Source organism: Pseudorasbora parva, chromosome 1 (genome assembly GCF_024679245.1).
Source record: "Pseudorasbora parva isolate DD20220531a chromosome 1, ASM2467924v1, whole genome shotgun sequence".
Classification (NCBI taxonomy): Eukaryota; Metazoa; Chordata; class Actinopteri; order Cypriniformes; family Gobionidae; genus Pseudorasbora; species Pseudorasbora parva.
This window is the reverse complement of record NC_090172.1, coordinates 60,355,322-60,376,155: the sequence shown is the minus strand read 5'-3', so window position 1 is coordinate 60,376,155 and position 20,834 is coordinate 60,355,322. Positions and strand designations below refer to the sequence as shown.

The 20,834-nt window shown below is 39.1% G+C and overlaps 1 long non-coding RNA gene across 1 annotated transcript; it reads left to right on the top strand.

Annotated features, from left to right (window-relative positions):
* Positions 1-9,339: 9,339 nt before the first annotated feature.
* On the top strand, positions 9,340-20,751 carry LOC137086964 (uncharacterized). Its single transcript, XR_010907522.1, has 3 exons — positions 9,340-9,499; positions 18,240-18,338; positions 20,182-20,751. It is a non-coding gene; the product is annotated as an uncharacterized lncRNA (long non-coding RNA).
* Positions 20,752-20,834: the final 83 nt, after the last annotated feature.

Genomic DNA, 20,834 nt, shown 5'->3' with positions numbered 1-20,834 from the left:
TGACGCAGTGAAACATGCAAAATAGTGCTATTTTCATGATTTATCACATTTTTGATGTGGTTCAGATACAATAATATTTTGAGTTTCTATTTATTAAACAAATTTCCTTCATTGTATCAACGCAAATTTTTAATTTCAATAAACTCACAATTTTAAGGCAACCAGGTTACTTTTTTAAGTTAAACCAACAAAAAACAACAATAATTTTTTACAGTGTAAACTTGCTTTAATATAAAATAAAAATTTACATTTAAAATAAAACAAAAACATTGTCAGTAAATAGTTGTCAAACAGAGGCTTGGCTATAGCTTTAGCTAACACCTGCACAAACACAGTTGTATGTAAAGTAATAGCCCAGTCGTCCAACCTGCCACGAACCATAAATATGAATGAAAAACACTTATTCACGTAAAAAAAATAATACAATATCGAATGCTTACTGAGTCTAGGGGAATTCCTTGGCCACAGACCGGCGTCTTTATGTCTTTGAAGCGAAGCGAGCAATGGCGGATTGAAAAACGCTCTGGCTGGCCAAGCAAGGAGTTCGTTGATGTGACGTCATGGGGTCACGTGACATTAAAAACTCTGGTTTGAGTTAAAAATGCTACTTAACTCAAACTGTTGCTTTTAATTTTGTCTACAGTGTTCGTTATTTGCTTTAAGGAAACCTGAACAAAACAGTTTTAAACCAGGAATCATGATTTTCACTTAGTCCAATGTAAAAATTTACTTTAAATAAATGACACAGTAGTTTCACTTTGTTCAGTGTACAACAACCACAATGAAACAAGCCTTCACAATAGATAATTTACAGTCAAATATATATTATGCACACGTTGAGTAATAAAATGTCATCATCTCTTCGTCACTTTTACAACATTTCAAACCCCTGAGTTTTCGCTATCTCCGGAAAGCCAAGCCAAATGTTGATTCTGGTTTTATTACGAGCTATATTACGTACGTTGTCAGCAGACTTTCCTCGCTTCAGCATTTGTTAAAAATGGGTGACTTTTGCTAGCCTGACATGGTCAAACTCAATTCTAGTCAGAATATGAGTCTGATTCTCCATTGGGCTGTGATTATGGGGCGTGTTTCAACCGAACCAGGAAAGACCTCGATTGGATAGACGACAACTAGCCTGGATGCCGACAAAGGGGCTTGGATTATATTTACTCGAATCCTAAACGGAGAGCCTGTTTGTATCTGCATTCACCTTCCTAATTTCTCTCAAAGATGATGATCATGTTGGGTAAGTACTCTGGGTATCAATAAATTCTTTTATTTTTTACAACACCAGCTAAGATCGTTTATTCCAGCACGTGTTGCAGACAGGGTTGCCAAGTTTTTACAACAAAATCCGCCAACTACTAGCCCTAAACAATAGCTTCTCGGGGGGTTCTCCGGGGGGAAAATGGTGTTTGGGAGGTAAAATGTGTCATTTTGGCAAGATTGCTTGCTAAAATGCGCACTCATGGGCCCATATATCACATAATAGTCGCTTCAACCCCTTGGGAAAAAAATGCGGACTTGGCAACACTGTGCAGTTGAGCTCTGTTGACGTCGCTCCATTGCTCTGATTGGTTGTAGCTCTATCCAATCGAGGTCTTTCCTGGTTCGGTTGAAACACGCCCCATAATCACAGCCCAATGGAGCATCAGACTCATTTTCTGACTAGAATTGACCACGTCAGGCTAACCGAAAACCAATCAGAGCAACGAAGCAACGTCAACAGAGCTCAACTGCACTGTGTTGCCAAGTCCGCGTTTTTTTGAGAAGCTATTGTTTAGGGCTAGTAGTTGGCGGGTTTTGTTGTAAAAACTTGGCAACCCTGTCTGCACGCGCGCTGGAATAAACGATCTTTGCTGGTGTTGTAAAAAAATAAAATAATTTAATGATACACAGAGTACTTCTCCAACATGATCATCATTTCTGAGAGAAATAGTGAAGGTGAATGCAGATACAAACAAGCTCTCCGTTTAGGATTTGATCAAATATAACCCAAGCCCCTTTGATGACGTGATGATTACGTTACTGTTGATCATCTGTTTGTCATCGTCTAAAGCCCGCCCTGATGATTTCATTGGTCCGAACAGTTTCTTTTCAGAGATAAATACTCCTCTATGGAGCGAGGCCAGACCGAACCGCCCGACCTAAAAATGTTGTGGGCGGGGCTAAGTTCGGCTGGCATCAGGGCTAGACTTTTGCTCCATGACAAACTTTTTTCGCTCGTTGTGACAATTGATCTCTGCCACTCCCCCCAGACACGTGTCAAAAGTAGCTGGAGCAACTTCTCTCTATTTATGGATGTCACAAGACTCACATGGGCGAGTGACACGTACACAATTTCCCACAAAACCATCCCGTCAGGTCTTAAATACAAACACTTATAACAGGCTTTAGGAATCAGACAGAAAATATTGATAATGTTAATAAAACATTTTTTTTTTTAAATTGCATTTCAATTCAGTCAGCATTCTGTGTATTAAAATCACATTTCCATGAACGCCCTCAATCCTGATGACATTAAAGAGGATTTGTTTTAGTATGCCTGCAAGAATGCAATAAATGCACAATTTTGGAACACATTCTTGCTGGATCAACGGCTTCAAGTCACTGCATGTTTTTCTTACAATAACACAATAACTAAAATGACAAGTAACATCATTGGTGTTATTGGATATGTGAGTTTAGGAATTTGACGCCGACTCGTGAGCTCACGCACACACCCCAGGGTGGAGGGGAGGAGGATTGTTGACATGCAGGGACAAAATTGGAGGGGCAGTTTTGGGGAGGGGATATTTTGGGTAAGAAGAGGGTGGGAAAACTGGTAAAAAGCAATCTGAGCCGGACTAGGGCAGATATTCTGTGTGCTGAAGCCAGACTCTCAGACGTCACGCCCACGGACTGCTGGCTGAACATCAGCCTACCTCACCCGCTCAGAGTACTCTTAAAACACTGGGTTAAAACATCCCCATTTGGGTTGTTTTCAACTCAAAGGTTGGGTAAATATAGGACAGAACACATGTTGGGTTAAATTTCCCCAGCAAATTGGGTTGTTTATGTTGAATAACTCAACATAATGGGTTGATTTAACCCAGCATACAGTAGTTTACTCATTTTTACTATAATACTAGCTTTTTACTTCATACATGTCTACGGATTAACTTAAATTCTCTAAACTTTTTAAATACTCCACACAATTTGTATGATAATTCCTTTATTTTTTAAACACTATTTTACGGTATAGCATGTTTTATATAGTTTTTAATACATATTGCCAACATTTAAGCTAATTTAACAGATATTATAAGTAATAATTAAACATTTAGAAGTAATCAACAGCGTAAATCGAGCAGTCTCTGCTGTCCGGTTTCCACCGTAATGGCGCTGGATCTCATGCCGGAGCTTGAATCATGTTCAACAAGGGAACTTCTAACTTCAGACCACCGGTGTTTCTCTCATGGACGAAATATGCTGTGAGTGACTCCATAACCTGTCCATAAACAATCAATGTACATTTCTGAGAATGTATTTAAACATCCTAAGTATTTCTATTGTGTGTCCTTTAGAATAAAATCATAACATTTCATTGCATCAGGCGTTTCCATCACATGAAGAGCACTGGTTTAGGTGACTCACATCGTGGCCCTGAATGTTGCTTTGCCTAAAATGAAATGATAAACAGCACAATAACTTATTTATAGATCAAATAAAATGCACACAAACCTGCATTTTACTGAAGACATGCTCTTGAAGAGCTGGCAAAAAAACCTGGATTGTTATGTCTGACCCAGAATCTGGGTAACACAAAAACTACCCAAACACTGGATAAATAACCCCTAAAGGCTCAACCCAGGATTTGGGTAGAATTTTTTTTGATGAATAGTGAATTTTTTAGTTTTTTAGAATCCTATTCCTGTAATTCTTCTGTCTTACTCCGTCTCCGTGTCCATCTATTAGTTTTTCGAATTGCTTGAAAAACCACCTTGTGCAACCATAAAAACTTTTTTGCAATACATGGGAGTTTTTGCGAAAGTGACGAATTGTCAATTAGCAATTTCTGTTTCTACAATTTGAACAGTATGGACACTCACGTGAGCGGTCCGGCTGGAAACAAAGATGGCACGACGCCAAACCCCCTCATGGAAAAAAGAAAGCTGTCACGTTTACAACTGACAATGACCGCAGGATCAACTAAACAAAAAGTTTGAAAGTATTTATAGCATTTAAAGTATTTAAAGTATGTAAAGTTTGCAGCATAGACTTAGTATAAGACTTAGACTGCAGCATAAAATACGCCCAAAAGTTTTACATACCGTTTCGTTATTGTCGTAACATTTTCACACTCCCAAACCAAGCCTGCAGTATCCCTCTCAGATACTGAAGCTTTCGCCCCTCGATCGCCCCCCGGTGACCGGTCCCAGTATAGTTGCCCCTGTGTTTTCTAATGGATGCGAGGCAAACTAAACAATAAAATTACACTTTTGATATCACGACTGTACTTCCTGCTCTCTACTGCGCAACTCCGGTCCCAAAATCTCTACTGCTCAGACTCGGTCCCAAAATGTCAGCGCCGTGCAGGCCGCCTGAAAGCTTCAAATCTGGCAAGCGGAAACGGACAATGTTGAGTCGTCCATATTTTTTTACGGCCTATGTCCCAAACATTACACGGAACAAAACGAGCTGTGATTGGTAGCTTTTCATGTCAGTCAGGTGGGCGGCCTGGCCAATGAGAGCTGCTCTGGAGTTCAGACCTTCTGCAGTCAGTCTAAAGGTCTGGTTTGTGTGAGAATAGTCAACAGCATGCGTGTAATCTGCTCTGTCTGCAGCTCAGCAGGAGAGAGTAAATACTCATTAAATCACTCATCTTCCTCTGAGAGTGTGTACATGTGCCAACTCAAATACAACTGTCAGGCATATCATTTCTTTTTTGGTTTCTGCTGAGGTTTTTGTAATTCTGTAAAATTCACAATTTCGTTGAATGCTTTACTACATAACTGAAGCAAAGCTATTTCCCCTTATGTTGCCAAACGTCATGGGACACCTTTCTTTGCATGCACATTATCTTTAAAAAACACCATATTAAATCCTACGGATTAAGAATGGGAGTTGGCCCACCCTTTGCAGCTCTAACAGCTTCAGCTCTTCTGGGAAGGCTTTCCTCAAGGTTTAGGAGTGTGTTTACGGGGATTTATGGCCATTCTTCTAAAAGTGCATTTGTGAGGTCAGGCACTGATGTTGGACGAGAAGGCCTAGCTCTCAGTCTCCGCTCTAATTCATCCCAAAGGTGATCTATCGGGTTGAGCTCAGGACTCTGTGCAGGCCAGTCAAGTTCCTCCACACCAAACTCACTCATCCATGTCTTTATGGACCGACGCTTTGAGCACTGGTGCAGTCATGTTGAAACAGGAAAGGACCATCCCCAAACTGTTCCCTCAAAGTTGGGAACATGAAATTGTCCAAAATGTCTTGGTATGCTGAAACTTTAACACTTAACTGTTACCCCCCTTTTTGAAAATAGACATAATGATATACTATCCAAACTTAAATGGCTGTAAGAATGCATTGGAATATAAACATCAGTTTGGTCTTGTTTGAAAGATAACACTCAGCAGATTATTGTTGAAGTGAAAGCAATTCAAAATATGAAAGTATAAAAAAGTTTAAATTAACTGTAAATGAAAAATACTTTTTAATTTAATTTTATATAGAATATATATTTTACAAAAAATGTTTTACTCTAAAATTACTATAATATTAAAGACATGTGTCTAACCAAGTTGTGTTCCAAATTTGAAGTTGATATCACAAAAATTGAAGTTCCCATGAGATTTTGTTTAGGGGCAGTACTAAAAATAGCCACCGGGTGTAATTCACATTTCATTGATTGTTTTGTTTATTTAATGCAATTTCCTGTAAATTTCTGTCCAAATATCACTTCCATCACAAAACGGTCACCAAATATGGAACCTTGAGACTCTGACCTTTCCGACGGTATGCGTTTTGTCAAGATTAGAAAAGATTTTTATTATAAAGTAGTTAAAATAAATGTTGTAATATGAAACATGACAACAACGCCCACTAGGGGAGGAGCCTGCTAGAAGAAATTTGGGCACTGTTTACATGGTAACACAACGTCCGATTTCAAAACGGTTTTCACGGGATGAATTTTGAGTTCGTAAGCTTTTGAATGATACTAATTTGTGATTACTAAAATATAGGATAAGAAAAAAAGGCTATCAAAAATTAAAAATAAAAGTGCCAAGCATCCCACCTGTGGGACGGTGACAGTTAAGGGGTTAATAGTTCCTTTCACTGGAACTAAGGGGCCAAGCCCAACCCCCAAAAAACAACCCCACACCATAATCCCCCCTCCACCACACTTTACACTTGGCACAATTAAGTAAGGCAAGTACCGTTCTCCTGGAAACCACCTAACCCAGACTCGTCCATGGTATTGTCAGACAGAGAAGCGTGATTGGTCACTCCAGAGAACATATTCTTTCACAAATGTTTGTAGAAGTCTCTGCTTGCTTAGTGCTTGACTTTACCTGTGGCCATGGAGGTGATTGGAGTACCTGAATTCAATGATTTGGAGGGGTGTCCCAATACTTTTGTCAATAAAGTGTAGCTTATTTGTCGGCCATGTATTTTGAAAGTGAGTATCTATTAGTAATTCTTTCCACTGAATAAAGATCTTGCTGCATTATTACTTTAGTTGATGGCATTGATCCAAGTAATTAACCTTCTCTTAATGCCACACAAAACAAAAAGAGTTGATTCGATTTGGCTAATGCACCAACAATAAAGGGGGCCATGGAAAATCCTCGTGATTGGCAAATTTACAGATTACAAGAAACAAAGTAATCCATAATTTATATAAACAAAATGTTTATTTGCCTGACCCATATAATGCACTGCTGTAATTGTGACCTTGATTGTTTTATCTCACTTGTGTGATAGTTTGCACAGTTGCTATTCTTAGACGGTTATCTGACCTCAACACCACCATTTCATTAAACAGCCCGAGGCCCAAAGGTATCAGATCCCCGATCACACTTCCAACATTTTCTTTACTTGCAAAGCAGGGTTTTCATAGAGAGGGTTTAGGATGTGTAAGCCAAGCATTTTTAATAGGTGTGCTTGAACCTATACTTTTCAAACTGAACAATTTTAACAAAGTTATAAAAGGATATTTTGTTTTATCCAACTCTTTCAGACACTGGCTTAAAGGTGCACTATGCAGCTTTCCGTCCACTGGAGGGCGCCTATTCAAAACAAATGCGTAGTTTGATGACGCAAAGTGTGAGCGCAGCATCTTGGGAGATGTGGTCTTCTCATCACAGCCGGTGGAAAATAGGACACGGGCAGAAATCACGTTCATGCATGCGGTTATTAACATTACTGTAGTCTAAAGCAGAGCAGGACCGAGTGTTGTGGAGCTGAGCACAGCTGCTGGAGCGATTGTTAAACAAATACCCGCCTCGCGAACAGCGGGACTTTTATTATGAAGGGACGGGACACAGTCGCCGGGCGCCTGCACTGATCCGCTCTTCCAGTTATGATTATGAGGTAACGCAGCTCTGTTTATCATATTAGATACATTTAAGTGTGTTTAAAACGATGTTATGACGTTACTCCGTGCGTTCACTTGTTCACACTGCTAAGAGTAAAGCGCTCCTGCCAAATAAAAGCCGAAACCGAGGGTAGCGCAGATATGACGCAATTGACAGGCGACTCCGTCAAATGCAATGCTGACACGTCCCGCTCCTGAGTTAAAATAGCAATTTTCTCACAATTTACAAATAGTTGGAAACATTTGGGATATTGTAAGTACTCAACTGAACAAAATATATAACACTGGCCTAGTGGTTTTTGGATATTTATCTGCAAAAATACTACATAGTCCCCCTTTAATGTTTGCTAATGTGTGACACTCATTGAAAGTGCTCTGGTTCAGATCTGCAAAACTCTTCTTCACACTGTTTTCTTATCAAAGTTAGAGAAAAAAAAGAGGGGAGGAGTTAAACCGGAGAAACAGGTGAGACGAGGAGAGTGAGAGAAGTGTAACATGAAACATTAAATTGGCTACATACAGAGAGAACTTTTTTTTTTGGACCAAGTAAAATAATTATAATTGCTGGGGTTTTTGGAATGTGCTGTAAAGGGGATTGAGTTCAGAGCGCAAATCGGACCTCATTAAAAAAATGAACTAAAAATAAATAAAAAAAATTCCACCACAACTCATAAAACAAGATCATTCTGTCCCATTTGGACGTTACACAATGAGAATTCAAAGAAAATCTCAGGGTTTATTTATAAACCTTTTAACACTGTTCCTGAATCAGCCTCCAAACTGCCGCCTTCAGAGCTGGGACAAACGTCAGACTGCTCTCTGATCAGCGGCAAACAGATTAATGCTATTGGTACTAAGTCACACAATACTAATTACCAGCAATGGGGGGCCTTGGCCTTCAACCCAGATTGTGCGGCGGACTTGCTGTTCAGAATCCTAATCAGTTTCTCCTTTGGAATTGGCCTCTGTAAATTTCCACTGGCAAAAAACGGCAAACAGGGCTGTCGAAACGAATAAGGGCGTAAATACACATTTCCCGGTATGCTGGTTTTGCTGGTATGTTTCTTAAATATGTAAAGATGAGTTTACTCCTGAGAAGTTGCATGCTATATTTAAACAGGAGACTGGCCTAAATGTGTGGTTATATAAAGAAATCAAGATGCATCTTAAACACACACTTTGATTATGTCCAATAAAAACAAACAAACAAACAAACTGTGCACTCTAAAAAATGCTGGGTTGTTTTAACCCAATGTTGGGTTAAATATGGACTAACCCAGCAATTGGGATGTTTTAACCCTGTGGTTGGGTTAAATATTTGCTTAAGACAACCCAATTGCTGGATTAAAACAACCCAATTGCTGGGTTAGTCCATATTTGACCCAACATTGGGTTGTTTTTTACCCAGAATTTTTTAGAGTGTGTGAATAGTTTAGTGCATTACAAAATCTAAATCACAGTGTGAGAGAAAAACAAGGGGAGGTGTATATTCTCTGCATGAGCGTGTGAAGTGTCAGTACAGCACACAAAGGCTATTCAAAAGGGACTATAATCCTATCTGCTTCTACCTATCATTAGGGGTTTCTCTGCATTCCTTAATAGTGACTGATTAAATAACCCATGCATGTTGTTAAAAAAAAAACAACACACACACACACACACACACACACACACACACACACACACACACACACACACACACACACACACACACACACACACACACACACACAGAGGAGGAGAAGGAGGCAGGGCGTGCGGCTCAGATAAGCTATTTAAAGCTGAACGTCCGGTGTGCTCGAACCTAAAGCTTTCCGTGTTGTCATTCCGTCATCGCCAGTGAACTGTCAGCGGCTCGAGACCAACTATCGCGCCACTTGGAATTCGAAGAGTTGTGTGACAACATTCGCAACAGAACGACCGGTGAGTGCGTTTGAATATTCGGTGTTATTTGTTTTATTAACAGGATTTCGAAGTATATTCGCAGTCTTGTAAGGTTAAACACACTGGAGGTGTGTCAAAGTGGGAGTGTCTCAGATCATCATGTCAAAGTTGCTTCAGGGACTGTATGCTAATTGTTAAATAAATTGTAATTTAATTATCATAATGAATGAATGCAAATAATCAATTTAACAGGCAATAACAATCTAACTGCAAACTACGTGTAAAATGTGCATTGTAATTTTATATATAGGCATATAACATTTATATATACATAGGTTTACACAAGAATACACTTGTATTGTCAATTGTGTACACTTGTAGGGTCACCCTGCTTATTTTGTTATAATTATTTATCTAAAGAGACTGTATATCTGTTTCATCTCTGTAGGCCACACTTGCATTGCCTGCGTTTTTATTATTGTGTATAAAGTCTAATTTTGACTGATAGGCCTGATCATTGGTCACGTGACCTTATATTTTTATCATCTATTTTACGATTTACGTGAATCAAACTGCCTCAAAAGTTCTCTTTATTGTGAGTATCTGGCAACCACCGTTTTTTGTTAAATATAGGCTAGCTTATACAAAGTTTCATTTTATCGTGCAGCATGGTGAGAATCTGATATCATGAATTCCCTGAGGGTTAATGCAATATTAAAGCAATAAATCAATCCGCCTACTCTTGATCATCTTCATTATATTTGCTCGTTGACTTTTACTCATGCAGTTGGCACACTAACAGCACTAAAGGTGTTGTTAAGCTCCTCTCCTCAGGTAGTCCTCTCTTAATTTCTTTTCGCTTGAAGAGATGTACTTTTCTTCTGAACTCTTGCTGATCTCTTGCACTGAGATTTTATGTAACGTACTTTTCTGCGAAAGGCTGGACCACGAATAGACTTGATGCATGCATAAGGAAAGCATTAGATATTTTGTAAACATCCTTTATTAATTAATAATTGATATGCTTTGGCTTGAACAGAACACCCCCTCCTCCCTCCCCTCCCGCGTCCCCGAGCGTCACGTACTGCACATACACTCAGAGCAGGTCTCAATGGGAATGCGCGTGTGCGTGTGCGCGCGCGAGCACGTGGGGTGGGGGTGTTTGACGCTCAGCGAGAAATCAGAGTAATAAAACCAAACTCCTTGAGATCCTTAGTGACAAACTTTCAAATCATCAACACTCAGATATAACCAACGATCCTTGCTTGGACCTAAACATTATAACAGTATTTACATTCAATAAGTCGTACACGTTGTTGTTGTTTTTTTTTAATAGGCCTTCTAAAACTAAAGGTCCCAGTTGCCTTTTTTGCTTCATCTTTGCAATGCCATTAAAGAACATGCTTGGTTCCTTAATTATGCAACTCAGTGATCAGTTTAAGGTCAAGTCCCCTTAAACCTTTTTTTGGCTTTAATGGCTATGCTAGTGTGCTCCAAAACAATGACACAACTGGCATTTAGAAGATACAAGCTTTCTTAGTTGCCTAAGGATCAATGATTTTAATGACATCTGCACTTAAGGTCCCCATTATATTTTCTGAACATTATCAAATGCTCTCTAGAATCTGAAGCCCCCCATAAACATTATCCTTTACTCCTTGAGCCATGTGAAAGACACAAGCTTGTTGAGAAAAAGGCAGGTAACATTTTATTACGACGGTCCACTTTAGACATTATAACTATACGTAACATGCCAACTCTTAGTACTATGCTTATTATAACACTTTATGTAGTAACTTTTTGCAACTATACATGTCAACTTATTCTAACCTGAAACCTAATGGTCTACTAATACTCAAATAAGTGTTAGTTGACATTTAGTTGCAAAGTACTTAAAGTGGATCACCAAAAATAAAGTGTAAGCAAAAGGCAATATGTGTTTGTTATGATTGAAAAGGTATTCAAATAAACCTCTGGAATTCTATGGCGTTCCGAGAATACTCTGCGATTCCAAGAAAAATGCTGCGGTGCTCTTAAATCAACGAGAGATGCAACTGACAGCCCTGGTTTGTTTCTGAGGGTGTGCACTTGAATGTGTGCATAAAGTGTCTCATTCTCAGAAAAGAGTATGGGATGGAAGGACAGTGTCGTAACTAGAGATTACCAGACCATTTTAAAGGGATAGTTCACCCCAAAATTAAAATGTGACGTTTATTTGCTTGCCCCCAGTGCATCCAAGATGTAGGTGTTTCTTCAGTAGAACACAAATGAAGATTTTTAACTCCAACAGTTTCTCGTGTAATGCAGGTCAATGGGGTGTAATTCTATAAGAGTAAACAAAAAACATTCCTAAACAAACTTTATATTAAACCCAGCGGCTCATGACGACACCTTGACGTCTTAAGACACGAAACTGTTAGCCTGACGTGGTCATACTCAATTCTAGTCAGAATATGAGTCTGATGCTCCATTGGGCTGTGATTATGGGGCGTGTTTCAACCGAACCAGGAAAGACCTCGATTGGACAGACCGACATCCAATCTAGAGCTGCAACTAACGATTATTTTTTCTGTCGACTAATCTAACGATTATTTTTTCGATTAGTCGACTAATCTAACGATTTATTTTTTTCCCCTTTGAAATTTTTCAAAATTCTGTGGCACCCCCTCGCATAAGTTACGCTAGAGGTGTAACAGTACAGACTGCTCACAGTTTGCTTTGTATCACGGTTTTAGGTTCACGTTTCAGTACAGTTTGGTATTTGCTATGTTCAGGGGAAAAAGGACTACTGTCATATGAAAATAAAGAAAATAAGAACAGATAAATAGAAGCAGCAGCACAAATAAATACTATTGAGCAAAGATGAGAACAAAATAAACAATGCTTTTCAGGTTTTTCAGGTAGGTCTAACATTAGTTTTTAGGTAGAGAACTGGAATGAAGTAATCAAAAGTAAAATAACCACACATTTAACTGTTTAAAATCAAAAAAATAATCCTTATTAAACTTACAAAAGCTATTCAGTCAGGAGCAGTGAGTGATGTCTTTATCTTTTGTTTGACATTAAACAGACAGCAGTGAATGCTACTGCCCCTTTAAGACCCACGGATAGTCGTCGTATTTTCTGTAAGTTCACTTAAGGCATAGAGTAGGCTATGACAGTTTGACATACTTTTTGTGAGTTTGTCTGTTTAAGCACAGGATTTGAAAGATAACTCAATATTTGTGCGCTTTGGGACGAGTGCACAGAGACAGATCTTCTCATTCGAGTCTCCTGGCTACACGGGGGTGATGACGGTGAAAATGACTGCTCATATTTGGACGTACAGCAGCACTCGCATGCGTTTTATAAAATTTACAAAGAGAGACCGTTTTGCCCACGTTTTTCTTTTATTATCGCTGTTGTTGTAGTGTATACCTGAGGAGTCAGCGCGTGTATCCATCGACAGAAACATACATACAGCATTATTTCCAAGTTACAACCAAGCCTGCAGTCTCCCTCTCATTTACTGAAGCTTTCGCGCCTCGATCGCCCCCCGGTGACCGGTCCCAGTATAGCCGCCCCTCTGTGATTTCTAATGGACATGAGGCAATCTAAATAATAAAATTACACTTCAAAAATGTTTTCCCCAAAGTTAGTTTATGTCACTGAAGCCAGTTATCATCACGATGATTTCATTTCAGGTGTTCGTTTTAAAAATAAGTTTAGTTTGAGTTAGTTATTTGATGCTATAAAAACGGGGGTGTGACGTCATGATTGACAGCTAAGACTGACGGCTTCTCTGAGTGAAGTTGTCACTGAGGCGCTAACGGACTTTTTTCGAAATTTTTGGGAGGAGATTAGAGCTTTAGCTTTAATTTCTACATTTCCATAACTGTTTATTTCACACCAACATAATTAATTGTTCTGCATCTGCGAGAGTGTGGGCGGGCTTTTGATATCGCGACTGTACTTCCTGCTCTACTTCCTGCGCTCTACTGCGCAACTCCGGTCCCGAAATCGCTACTGCGCAGACTCGGTCCCAAGATGTCCGCGCCGTGCAAGGGCGCCTGAAAGCTTCAAATATGGCAAGCGGAAACGGATGATGTCGAGTCGTCCATATTTTTTTACGGTCTATGGTTACAACCCATATTAAAGATGCGTCATCAGATGCGAGATGAACCGAAGTGTAAGTGCGTCCCCGCAACTTTTGCTCGGGATCCCGGTTGGGAAACACTGTTCTGTATTGATTGACACCGCGCTGGTTTGTTTAGAATTATATGAGCGCCGTGACCGCGTGATGAAGGCGTGTCGCAACTCTGTTATTCAACTGCTCTGGTTTTAAAAGCTATGTCATACTAAATGCGCCAAAATGCAATAAAACTTGTTTTACGGTCGAATGCAACGCGTGTGTGTGTGTGTGTGAGTGAATAAGAGACGCGCAAAAGGACGGAGAGAGAACTTAAGGAAATGCAGCTAAACGAATATGCGTGCGTCTTTTAAATAGCGTAAAAATGAATGAATGACGAATGTGGCGGCCGTTATTGATTATGTGGCAGTCCGCCACAAATTAGTCTATGTGTGGGAAACACTGTTTGGCCTCTGTTTAAAGTATTCCCATACTTTTGATATTCGCGGTCTAGGTTTTTGTGATAGAACCAGGAGCAGAAACCAACATTACGCGAGATGAACGTCTGACACGACGCGTCAACGCATTTCACGAACGTCGACGTATTTCCATAGTCGACGTCATCGATGACGTCGACGCGTCGTTGCAGCACTAATCCAATCAGAGCTACGCATTGTCAAATGTCAACAGAGGCCAACTGCACTGTGTTGTCAAGTCCGCATTTTTTTTCCGCGGGTTGTTTTCTATGTCCGCAGGTTGAAGCGACCTCAATTACGTGATCCTAGGAATGTGAAATTTAGCAGGCAACCTTGCCAAAATAACACGCATTTTACCCCCCAAACACCTTTTTTTATTTTACAGAGAACCCTCCCAGAGAGGCTATTGTTTTGTGCTAGTTTTTGGCGGGTTTTGTTGTATAAACTTGGCAACCCCGTCTGCCGAAAAAATTCCTCCTATGATGCAAATTGACGATTTTTGCATCATAGGAGGAATGTTTGCCCAGAGGCTAAAGACTACAGCCAGCAGAGGGAGCCATTTCCGCATGTTTTGAACCCGGCATTGGGGGATGGGAGATTACACTCAGCTTGCAGGGAGAGCTCAGCTTGCAGACAGGATCATTTAAACGGAGCTATGGTGAGCAATGTAAGTCTTTTAACTTCTCAAATTCATTTCTATGAATCTTCCCAGCGCTGAAGTACCCCTTTAAAATTGCTCATATTTAAAATTGCTCAAACTTCTGAATTTCATCCAAAACAGGGTCAAATGGATGTGTATCCTTAAAGAGTACTTACCCAACATGATCATCATTTCAGAGAGAAATAGCAGATACAATGCAGATACAAACAAGCTCTCCGTTTAGGATTCGAAAAAATATAATCCAAGGCAAGCCCCTTTGATGATGTGATGATTACGTTACTGTTTATCATCTGTCCGTCATCGTCTAAAGCCCGCCCTGATGATTTCATTGGTCCGAACAGTTTCTGTTCGGGCATAATTACTCCTCTATGGAGCGAGGCCAGACTGAACCGCCCAAACTCAAATGTTGTGGGAAGGGCCGAGTTCGGCTGCCATCCAGGCTAAGAACAGATCGGGTTGTGTGAGAAAACCAACAGTGTTTATATATATATATATATATATATATATATATATATATATATATATATATATATATATAGTCTGGTATCGTATCGAAGTCATAATTTTGGTATCGTGACAACATTAGTTTGTGCATGTTTTTTTTTACTCTCATTGAAATATACCCCATTGACATGCATTATAAGAGCAACTATTGGAGTTAAAAATCTTCATTTGTGTTAAGAAAAAAACCACGTACATCTGATGCCCTGTGGTAAGCAGATAAACTTCACATTTTCATTTTAGGGTGAACTATCCCTTTAAGCAGCTCTTAGAGTGTACTAAACCTATAAGAGACAAAACACAGGCATACAGACACACGAACGCATAGCTCACAATGTTTAGTAAATGACTTGGAGAGGGCCATCAAGATAGGACACAAGTCTAGATTAAACTCCCTATTAGGATGTTCTCTCTCTCTCTCTGTGTATGCATTTGCATCTGCTTTGTAGTATGTGTAAGTGCATGTGCATGTCACTAGCAAACAACTTAAAATTGTACAAATCGTACGTCATTCCTGGGTCTCCAGGCAAGAACCTTAAAAAAAAAAAAAAAAAAAAAATGAAACCAAGATGTAAGAAGCTGAAGATTTTTCTCTGTATGCCTCCCCACCCATGCACTTTTCCCCCAATATATTTCTGGGCTTTGTCTGTTATGCATTTTGCCAGACACTGAACACACAAAGAAATAAGAACAAAACCTAAAATTATCCCGACAAGCCCTTTCACATGATTTAAGTTTTGCTTGAATTATGGAAAGAACAAGAAAAAAAGACGAAAAGAGGAACGTTACTAATAAATGCATATCATATGATTGGCTCAAGACATGATGGAAAAGTGTGTGCGCATTTACTAGAACCAAGGGAAATTTAATAAAAACAACGTTCACCTTTGCTGTTCAGCGGCAGTATTGGAAAATATTTTGGACAAAATGTTCCCCACTAATGCTCTGAGGTTTTTGTGGATTGATGCAAACCATCTGAGGGTGTATGAAAGACCATGAAGAGTTTATTTCGACATAATTTGCCAAACACAAATCATTTCATCAGCAGTCGTGATGCCTATAATGAAAAGGCATTTTGCAGACACGTAAGTGAAATTGAACGGTTCCCTCTCATAATTTAAATAAATAAGTCTCTTTAAATTAAGATCTGACGATATTAAACTGCAAACAGACTGTAACTCAAATCAAATGATAATGACTGTACAGGCAGATCAGAACAGATCTGTATTAATCATGAGCTAATCTAACACTTAAACAACATCTTTGTTTTTGTAAAGTTGAGTCATCTTCTCAAACATCAGCTTAGTGCATTTAATCAGAATTTTGCATTGTTTGTCCTCAGGCATAGACTCGGGCGAGTTGAGTAAGCGGAGCGAAAACATGACAGATTTCATGATTTATGAGAGTTCACCACAAAAAATGAAAAGGGAGGTTTGGGAGGGAACAGAGTGTTATGCATGACAGTAAACGTCCATATTTCTGTGGCGTGTGGTGACATGGTTTGGAGACAGTCGTTCAACTAGAACACAAACACTCTCTCACTCTCTGTTAAAGTGTGTGTGTTTCTGCGTGAGTGACATGCAGCTGGATGGAAAACATCTTTCTGCCTGGCATTGCATTGCATGCTTGACAACTATGATCTCATGACCTATTACTAGGGGTGTAACAATACCCTTGTGTCAGGATTCGATACATATCCTGATACGATATTATTGCACTACTCCAAGATGGTAAAAAGGTCAATACATTTTTTTGCACTGTTTATTAAAATGCTAAATTTGGCATTAATTTGGTGGTGGAAATGAAAAGGCTTGGACTTGGTGCTGTGAACCCAATGCACACAAATATTCATGATTCTGAAACGGAAATTACAAAATTATTTTAGAGGAATATGCTTACATGCTCACTGAGAGATATTTAAAATAACAAAGGCCACTTTTTACTGGTAAAATATGGTATTATCCAAGCCACAAATATTCCATTATACACAACACATTATATATACAGTAGTACTCCCTTACGAAAATAACCATGGTTTTTATTGTAGTAAAAGTGTATTAACCAATTTTACCACAAATACCATAGTTAAACTATGGTTAGAGTAGCAAAACCATGGTTCATTTGTGGTTACCACGGTTTAACTACAATTTTTTTTTTTTTTTTTTGTAGTAATACTATGGTTCATTATCGTAAGACACTAAAACTTTGTAATCTTGTTTTTTTTTTCCTCACAGTAATTGTCAATATCTAATAGGCCTATGTCAGTATCCACGTCAGGAAACATAGGTTTGCACGGCGATATTGTGACACGACAAACTTGCAACCAAGAAAACATACATGTTCCTCATTACATTGGTTTCTGGAGCAGAATGGATTCAAAGAGCATATAAGAAGAGTAAATGCCAAGTCATTAAAAATTAACCATTAACCCTGTATACTAAACCAAAGGCCAGCAAAACCTGCGGGGCTGATAGAAGCCCTGGCCACTCGCACTGCTAGGTTTCTGATAAAAGTTAGTCAGTAAACCCTGTGTAAACTCTCATATTCAACTGCAGGGTATGAAACACTACAAACACGAGTTTATAAAGGAATTATGAATAATAGCACTCTTAGCGGCCGTCAACAAAAGTGACTTACAAACTCAGTTTACCCATTATCGAAAAACAAAACTACCCGTCTCCACGAGGGAACTTGACCTGGCTCGTAATTCCCAATCAAGGATTTATGAGATCGGATGTCTCCATTCAGTCTACTCTGACGTCGCTATGTGGGATTAGAGGAGAAGTCTGCATGGGCTGTAATGAGATTATGAACCCGTGGTCACTGGGAAGTTTTAGAAAACGAACAAACAAAACAAACAGCAGCTGTTTTACTGTACAGTACAAGAAAGGCAAATGGCAAACGACACTTTCCAAAACAGACACTTTGCTGTTTTGAAAGCTATTAGGGTTGTTTAAATTGTGATGAATTGATGGTACAGTCTGCTGGCAGGAAGTCAGTTTGTCTAACGTGTGTGTGTCTCTTGTCCTTTAGCGTCCCCTGCTGCTGAGATGGGTGTAAAAATGCTGCAGTGCTTCCCCTTCTACAGACGCTGCAAGGAGAGGTGCAAAAGACAGTGCCCTCCTGAGACAGGTAAAACACTGATATGCTCAAACTTTATTAAACCAAAGGGTAATTATTAATGGCCCAATGATAATCTGGCACTTTGAGAAATCAAGCAGTAAAAACTGTTAAATGTAAACCCGAAAACCATACTTCAGTAAAAATATCGCGAAAATGACGTTACCAATTCCAGTGTCACTTAAAGGGATAGTTCACCCCAAAATTAAAATTATCCCTATGATTTACTCACCCTCAAGCCATCCTAGAAATTACTTTCTTCTTTCAGATGAACAAAATCAGAGTTTTATATATATATTAAAAAAATGTCCTGGCTCTTTCAAGCTTTATAATAGCAGTGAATGGCAGCTCATAATTGGGTTTTTGTAAGAAAAATATCCATATTTAACACGTTATTAAGTCAAATATCTAGCTTCCGCATTCGTAATTGTATTCATTAGTTGAATACGGAAGGTGGTCTGGTTGAAGCTACATATTTTACTTTATAAAGTTTTAAATATGGATATTTTTCTTACACAAACTCATTGATTAGTTTCAGAAGGCCTTGATTAACCCCCTGGAGCACTTTTATAATGGCTGGATGCACTTTTTTGTCTTTAAATTTTGGGCTGCCATTATAAAGCTTGGATTTTTATTTATATATTTAATATAACTCTGACTGTATTCGTCTGAAAGAAGAGGATGAGTTGAGGGTGAGTAAATCATGGGGTCATTTTCATTTTTGGCTGAACTATCCCTTTAAGTAAATGTCTTGTATCTGATTTTAACAGTACTTATACTTGTATTGAATGTAGGCTCAAAGATGCACTAGTTCTCAACGCCTAAGCGACATGCCAGTGAAAAACAAGAGCACAGTTGTTTTTCGAGGCGAGAGATTACGATTGTTTTCTAAAATCTTGCAGTAAATCATGGTCGTAACAAAGCCTCTTAAACATCTACAAACAAACACTCAAGTCTCAGTGCTCAAGAGCTCAAAAAGGGCAATATCCTTCTCTCTAATATAACGGATAATAAAACAATGTTAAGTCAAATTACATAGTTAAAGCCTACTTACACTGGACGTGCTGGTTTGGATTGGAGTCATGTCTTCATCTGATATATGAAACACCTGCTAATGCACTCAAATCACGTAATAAGTAGCCAAGATGTAGCACCTTCAATGCTCTGTAGATGGGGATGTTGCTTCTTTTGTAGAAGAAATAAACAGCTGCAGAAAAGATTAAAGGGATAGTTCACCCACAAATCTTTGAAGAACACAACTGAAGATTTTTTTTTGATGAAATCTGAGAGCTTTCTGTCGCTTCATTGACACATACGCAAATATGAGCCTTCAGAAAGATTATAAAACTAATCCAAATGAATTGAGCGGTTTAGTCTACATTTTCTGAAGAGACGTGATCGCTTTATATGATGAACAGATTTAATTTAAAAGCTCAAGCATGTTCACTTAGTATGTGAGAACCGATGAGGTTCATTTTCGTAGTACGAGCTTCCCCACAAAAACAAATAAGGTTTATTTTGAGTTCCTGCAAGAACCAATGAAGTTCATTTTCTCACGCGTTGAGCTTTGTTTCTATTCGATGATTAATGTTAATACATCAATAAAAAACTTAATTAAATCTGTTCATCATTAAGCTAACAAAGTGGTAGTTGTGTAGCTGTCAATGGAGGGACCAAAATCTCATATTTAATTAAAAATATCTTCATTTGTGTTCTGAAGATGAACGTAAGTCTTACGGGTTTGGGAAGACATGAGTTAATGACAGTTTTCATTTTTGGGTGAACTAATCCTGGCTTCTAGTGCCATGCAAAAATATATTTTCTAACCTATGTCCATTTCTTCTTATGTCTTCAGTAGTAGCAAGTGAAGAGCTGAAACCTCGCTTGTCCTCCACCACCTCCTGGGGCAGTGAAGGGGACAGCGCCAGCAGTCCCACTTGCCCACAGGCCTATTTTTCCCACAAGGCTCGGCTCTCGCTTCGACACCAGATGGACAGCAACATCAATGCAGTGGACGCCACATACTAACTTTGCTCTGCAAGTGGTTCCTGGAGAATCCTTGAAAGTAAACCAGATTTACAGCCCGATCCAGTTTAAATCCCTCATTGGAGAGCTTTTGAGGGGAACTGGAGGACGAGCTATTAGTAGGAGCGAGCAGCATGGACGTTTGTACGCGCGAGCGTCAGCTGAATGCATTGTAACAATGTCAAGATAAGTGTTTGATGTTCTCTAACATTAACGGTACAGCGGAGTGTTATTGGTAACAGGGGAGATTGTGAAACCCAATCTTAGGAGCAACGTTTACATGTTCACAAAGTGCTTTTTTCTAGCCTGTAGCATCTGCCCTTCACAGTCTCTGCTATATCTAAACTGATATCTGAACTGGATGTTTCTGGAGGAGACAATTGAGTGTTTTTTTTGAGCCTATTATGAGTCTACCTATTATTTTGCCTGTCTACGCTTTGCCTCGTTGATCATAAGGTCCGTCTACTGTAAAAGCAAATGAAT